Here is a 7,459-nt window from a genome sequence, read left to right as displayed (position 1 = left end):
CAAGCAGCGGTCATCAGACCGCTGCTTCCCTAACTCTTCTCCACCTCTTAGGTGGAGAATTTCAATCTACCCGGTTTCGTCTAACCAGGGAGATTGACAGCTCCTGCCCGGGCATGAGTTGCTGTGCATGGGTAGGAGGTGGGGTTGCACAAGAGCACAAAATAGCGCTCTTGTGCAATGCTGAATTCTGCCAATGGATTTCCGCCCACCATATGCTGTCCCTTGATAAATCAAGCCTTATAAGTAATGGTAAACCTTAACTAATCAAATGCCATATATTTAATCTTTGCCTTCAAAAAGTATATGTGTACCTTTTTTGTTTTTAATCCACCTGTGAAAGGGTGCAATGTTATGCCGGCCCACTTGCATGAACTCTTTTTTTTAATGACACTTCCAGTGAACATCCAATCAACATGTGTGTCATATGACAATTTTGAAGTCCAACCCCTTTAAAGCCCTTGGAAAGCCTATGTAGAGAGTGGATGTGACTGCTCTATACATCACAGCCCAGCCAAAAGAAGAAATGAAGGGGGGCGAAGGAACAGACAATACCAATTAGGATTATACATCTTTTATTATAAAATATATGCACATAATTATGTGGTTTTACTTGCAAACTAATATATTTTTCATTGCAACATTCTTATAGTCTAAAATGTACCATCAGTTTAACACAGAAAAAAAAAAAAAAAATTGGCAACCTTTTCTGCTGAAAAGCCATTGCTGCAGGCTTTTAATACACTAATATAATTTGCATTGTGATCCCACTGGAAACTCAAAGATCAGTTTGGGCAGAAAGCAAAAATCGATTTTGGGAGCAAATAACCAAAAGACTGCAATTGACACCTTTAATAGTAAATAGTAAATGAACAACCCAATAATAGCTATACTGATGGTTTAAATAAGCTTAATAAATAGGTAATTCATGAGCTAAAGGGGTAGATTTATCAAGCAGCGGATGCTGCAATCTACCCTGAAGTTTCAGGTCCGCCAGATACTTAAGTTAAAAAGAAGAGGTCCTAAGACCGCCGCTCCTTAACTCAACCTCAGAGGTGGCGGACTGCAATCAATCCGATCATATACAATCAGGATGATTGACAACCCTGCTAGCAGCCGATTGGCCGCGAATGTGCACTGGCAGCATTGTACAAGCATTTCACTAAAAATGATTGTGCAATGATAAATACACTGTCGGCATTTAGCAACGTCGGGGGGGCATGATCCGCTACAGCAGATTATATCCGCACGACATTTGATAAATCTACCCCATAGTGTAATGAATGACAGCATTGTTCTAAAGTTGCTCATACTAATTATGTGAAATAATGTTTGTACTCGGATCCTTTATCTTTAGATACAACAATATTATGCCTTGGTCTTTGCTTCGATGGATCCTGCCTATAATTGAAATTGTTACTTTTACTGCTGTCCATATATATTTCTTCTGCAAGTAGCCACAGGGTAAGTTCAATAAGTATTTCCATCCTGGTTTATGCTCATTTAAACAAAATATAAAATTATGAATCCGCATTTTAAGTACACAGCAGATAATTATTTCATAATATTAATTTTCCCAGATAATGTCCGAGATTTGCTTTTTATTAGTGTTTTGCTTTATTTATTTTGGATGTGTAAATTGTAGGGACCCAGAAAATCTATTGCCTCGATTACGAATTTTGCGCTAAACAGAGTGCAAAAATAACACCAAAAAAGTTGCGTATTTCACTCTCCATAACGCTGCCATTACGAGTTACTGAAAATCCTCCTTCTGCTGTGTGGTATGTTGCGTTAAACTCCATACCGCACAAAATCCAAGGGCTGATTTGACGTGCTCATGCATGCTTTTCCCCATAGACATCAATAGGGTGAGAGTATTAGAAATAAAACTAACACCTGAAGTGCGGAATAAAAAATCTCTGTAACGCAACCCCATTGATTTCTATGAGGAAAATAGGTTACGTTTAAACCTAACACCCTAACATAAACCCCAAGTCTAAACACCCCTAATCCGCCGCCCCAGACATTGCCGACACCTAAATAAAGTTATTAACCCCTAATCTACTGCTCCAGACATCACCGACACTAATAAAAGCTATTAACCCCTAATCCGCCGCTCCCAGACATCGCTGCCACTAAATAAAATGTTTAACCCCTAAACCTTCGGCCTCCCATATCGCTGCTACTAAATAAACTTATTAACCCCTAAACCTCCGCCCCCCACATCGCCGCCACTTAATAAACCTATTAACCCCTAAACCTCTGGCCCCCCACATCGCCGCCACTTAACCCCTTAATGACAACTGACGTACCAGGTACGTCCTGCAAAAACTTGCAGTTAGTGACAATGGACGTACCTGGTACGTCAGTTGTCTAAGAGAGTGCTGGAAGCGATCGCAATCGCTTCCAGCAGCTCTCAGGGTATTGCAGTGATGCCTCGATATTGAGGCATCCTGCAATACCCTTTAAAAAGCATCCGATGCAGAGAGAGCCACTCTGTGGCCCTCTCTGCACCGGTAGCGATGGGGCCGTTCGTTGGTGGGTGGGAGCTTACAGGGAGGAGGGTGGGCGGCCCATCGCTACCCGGCATCCGGTTCCTTCAAGTGCATTGTGCACGCCGGATGCCGGGAGCGTGCGGGGGGGGCTGCGTGCACGCGCGCGCGTGCGTGTGTGTGTGTGCGCGCGCGCGCGCAGCAATCACTGGCACTGCCACCAATGAATTTTGGTAAGAGGGAGGGGGGCAGCAAACAGTAATTTTTTTTTAATAATAATAGGATCTGGTAGGGTTAGGGGGGTGGGGGTACGGGGGGGGGGGCAGCTACACTACAGAAAAAATGAAAAAAAACCATTTAAAAATAAAAAAAAAAACCACTTTATTTTTTGGGGAAAACTGGGTACTGGCAGACAGCTGCCAGTACCCAAGATGGTGGCAATTAGGTAGGTGGGGAGGGTTAGAGAGGTGTTTGGGGGGGATCAGGGAGGTTGGGGGTTAAGGCAGGGGTCCATCACAGCTGAATAATTTAAAAAAAAAAAAAAAAAAAAAAAACACCTTTTATTTTAGTACTGGCAGACTTTCTGCCAGTACTTAAGATGGCGGGGACAATTGTGGGGTGGGGGAGGGAAGAGAGCTGTCTGGGAGGGATCAGGGGGTGGGATGTGTCAGGTGGGAGGCTAATCTCTACACTAAAGCTAAAATTAACCCTGCAAGCTCTCTACAAGCTACCTAATTAACCCCTTCACTGCTGGGCTTAATATAAGTGTGGTGCGCAGCAGCATTTAGCGGCCTCCTAATTGCCAAAAAGCAACGCCAAAGCCATATATGTCTGCTATTTCTGAACAAAGGAGATCCCAGAGAAGCATTTACAACCATTTGTGCCATAATTGCACAAGCTGTTTGTAAATAATTTAAGTGAGAAACCTAAAATTGTGAAAAATGTCACTTTTTTTTTTATTTGCTCGCATTTGGCGGTGAAATGGTGGCATGAAATATACCAAAATGGGCCTAGATCAATACTTTGGGTTGTCTACTACACTACACTAAAGCTAAAATTAACCCTTCAAGGTCCCTACAAGATCCCTAATTAACCCCTTCACTGCTGGGCATAATACACGTGTGGTGCGCAGCTGCATTTAGCGGCCTTCTAATTACCAAAAAGCAACGCCAAAGCCATATATGTCTGCTATTTCTGAACAAAGGGGATCCCAGAGAAGCATTTACAACCATTTGTGCCATAATTGCACAAACTGTTTGTAAATAATTTCAGTGAGAAACCTAAAGTTTGTGACAAAATTTGTGAAAAAGTGAACAATTTTTTTTATTTGCTCGCATTTGGCAGTGAAATGGTGGCATGAAATATACCAAAATGGGCATAAATCAATACTTTGGGTTGTCTTCTAAAAAAAAATATATACATGTCAAGGGATATTCAGGGATTCTGGACAGATATCAGTGTTCCAATGTAACTAGCGCTAATTTTGAAAAAAAGTGGTTTGGAAATAGCAAAGTTCTACTTGTACTTATTGCCCTATAACTTGCAAAAAAAGCAAACAACATGTAACCATTGGGTATTTCTAAACTCAGGACAAAATTTAGAAACTATTTAGCATGGGTGTTTTTTGGTGGTTGTAGATGTGTAACAGATTTTGGAGGTCAAAGTTAGAAAAAGTGTGTTTTTTTCCATTTTTTCCTCATATTTTATATATTTTTTATATTAAATTATAAGATGTGATGAAAAAAATGGTATCTTTAGAAAGTCCATTTAATGGCGAGAAAAACGGTATATAATATGTGTGGGTACAGTAAATGAGTAAGAGGAAAATTACAGCTAAACACAAACACTGCAGAAATTTAAAAATAGCCATTGTCATTAAGGGTAAGAAAACTGAAAAATGGTCCGGTCATTAAGGGGTTAATAAACCTATTAACCCCTAAACACCAGCCCCCCCATTGCCGCCACTAAATAAACCTATTAACTCCTAATCCGCCAGCCCCCCACATCGCAAAACACTAAATTAAACTATTAACTCCTAAACCTAACACTCCCCTAACTTTAAATTAAAATTACAATATAACTATCTTAAAATAAATAAAAACTTACCTGTGAAATAAAAATAATATGCTTTCCTAGCCATTTCAGCATAATGGCCATTTTTCAGCGTTAAAAGCCGTACCGCACAGTAACGCAAAACTCGTAATCTAGGTGTATGTTTTTTAACGTTTGATAAATATGGAATACACCCCAAAACATTAGGATTAATACTGAACTGGAGAGACTTTGTTTCTTATAGAGGAGAAATGTCAATTCTCTTACATTATCTATCATAGATAGAATACATAACTGTCAAAGTACTTAAAGGGACATGACAGCCAAAATTAAAGGAACAGTAAAAGTTAACTGAAAAATCCATAACATGCAATCTGTAAATAATAAGTTAAAAATATTAATAATTTACATATTTGCTGCAATAGTAACTTACTAGGGAAAATTACAAAACAAATTAATACAACACACAGAGAAAGTCCAGCACTCACTTACAAGCTCTCAGCTAAGATTAAAAGCAAACATGGAAGGGTTAGTTACTGCATTTGGCCAAATGGGACAAGCTCAGGTACCACGTCAAGGTCCCTTCCAAAACCTGGGACCCTAAAACAGCCACACAATGCAAGCTCTCAATCCAACAAACTGGGAACATGTGAAGGGTGCACAGGCTTATGTAATACCCCTAGACATATACAAAACATGGAAGGGGACTGCACTCTCAGACTGGACTGGGTACACATCCTATGAGTTCAAAATAGTGGAAACAGCACAACTGTATTTTTCTTTAGTGGGGCACGGAGCAACAGACTTGCCAAGTCTCACCAACATCCATAAATTTCAAGAAACTCCAGCCACCAGCTTTCTTAAAAGACCTTTGTTCTTTCATCTTGGGTCCCATTGATAAATACAATGGGACCCAAGATGAAAGAATAAAGGTCTTTTAAGAAAGCTGGTGGCTGGAGTTTCTTGAAATTTATACACATCCTATGACTCTGCAACATCCTCAGCCCTGGGTGCTCACTGGCACTCACAGGAAGCTGTGCTGTCCTCAGAGTCACAGGCAGTTAACCCCAGACAGGTCTGGGTGCAAGAACCATAGGGAAAATGACAAAACAATTGGATTGAGAGCTTGTATTGTGTGGCTGTTTTAGGGTCCCAGGTTTTGGAAGGAACCTTGACATGGTACCTGGGTTTGTCCCATTTGGCCAAAGGCGGTAACTAATCCTTCCATTTTTGCTTTTAATCTTAGCTGAGAGCTTGTAAGCGAGTGTTGGACTTTCTCTGTGTGTTGTATTAATTTGTTTTGTAATTTTTTCTATGATTCTTGCACCCAGACCTGTCTGGCTCTCAAATGTCCAAGAAACACAATGGCCCAAAACAGAGCCACAGCAGAAGAATGTTTTTTTTATTATTAAATATAATCTGAAACAACTTGAGAACCAAAATTGCACAAAGTACCAATCAACATGAATACTGAACCTACCCAAAACATAACTACCAAAAGCAACACAAACGCCAAATTGCCCACAGTTACAGAAACTTCCCATGTCCCCAGCCTCAAAACTACTCTAAAATGCACCCAATCCCCCTTAAAAAAATACTAACCCATTGAAGATCACCTTACCTGGAGACGTCTTCACCCAACCGGGCGTCCCTTCAATTCCGATTGGCTGATAGAATTAAGGTAGAAAAGATCCTATTGGCTCATGCAATCAGCCAATAGGATTGAAATTCAATCCTATTGGCTGATCCAATCAGCCAATAGGATTGAGCTTGCATTCTATTGGCTGTTCCAATCAGCCAATAGAATGCCAGCTCAATCCTATTGGCTGATTGCATCAGCCAATAGGATTTTTTTCTACCTTAATTCCGATTGGCTGATAGAATTCTATCAGCCAATCGGAATTGAAGGGACGCCATCTTGGATGACGTCATTTAAAGGAACCTTCATTCCAGAAGAGCCGTCGTATGAAGAGGATGCTCCGCGCCGGATGTCTTGAAGATGGACACGCTCTGCACCGGATGGATGAAGATAGAAGATGCCGTCTGGATGAAGACTTCTGCCCATCTGGAGGACCACTTCGCCCGGCTTGGATGAAGACTTCTCCCGGCTTCGTTGAGGACTTCGGCCCGGTTGGGTGAAGACGTCTCCCGGTAAGGTGATCTTCAAGGGGTTAGTGTTAGGTTTTTTTAAGGGGGTATTGGGTGGGTTTTATAGTAGGGTTGGTTGTGTGGGTGGTGGGTTTTAATGTTGGGGGGGTGATTTGTACTTTTTTTTTTACAGGTAAAAGAGCTGATTTCTTTGGGGCAATGCAAAGCCCCGCAAAAGGCCATTTTAAAGGCTATTTGTAATTTAGTGTAGGGTAGGGCTTTTTTATTTTGGGGGGGCTTTTTTTATTTTTTTTAGGGGGATTAGATTAGGTGTAATTTAGGGAATTAATTTAATTATAGAGTAGTGATAGATGTAGCTAGCTTAGGGTTTATTTTATAGGTAAGTATTTAGTTTTAAATAGGAATAATGTAGTTAATGATAGTTATTTTATTTAGATTTATTTAAATTATATTTAAGTTAGGGGGGTTAGGGTTAGTGTTAGACTTAGATTTAGGGGTTAATAATTTTAATATAGTGGCGGCAACGTTGGGGGCGGAAGATTAAAGGTTAATAAATGTACGTAGGTGGTGGCGATGTTAGGGGTGGCAGATTAGGGGTTAATAATATTTAACTAGTGTTTGCGAGGCGGGAGTGCGGCGGTTTAGGGGTTAATATATTTATTATAGTGGCGGCGATGTCCGATTCGGCAGATTAGGGGTTACAAATTTTCTTTTAGTGTTTGCAATGTGGGAGGGCCTCGGTTTAGGGTTTAATAGGTAGTTTATGGGTGTTAGTGTACTTTTTAGCACTTTATTTAAGAGTTTTATGC

The 7,459-nt window shown here is 40.5% G+C and overlaps 1 long non-coding RNA gene across 1 annotated transcript in view; it reads left to right on the top strand.

Annotated features, from left to right (window-relative positions):
- The first annotated feature begins 1,363 nt into the window (after positions 1-1,363).
- The window catches only part of LOC128651668 (uncharacterized), a 31,267-nt gene continuing 25,171 nt past the window's right edge, over positions 1,364-7,459 (top strand). The window contains exon 1 of the long non-coding RNA XR_008401153.1: positions 1,364-1,461. This is a non-coding gene — a long non-coding RNA (uncharacterized LOC128651668). The remainder of the gene's footprint in view (positions 1,462-7,459) is intronic.

The sequence above is a fragment of the Bombina bombina genome, chromosome 3, assembly GCF_027579735.1.
Source record: "Bombina bombina isolate aBomBom1 chromosome 3, aBomBom1.pri, whole genome shotgun sequence".
In the NCBI taxonomy this organism is placed as follows: domain Eukaryota; kingdom Metazoa; phylum Chordata; class Amphibia; order Anura; family Bombinatoridae; genus Bombina; species Bombina bombina.
This window is presented reverse-complemented; position numbering and strand designations above follow the sequence as displayed.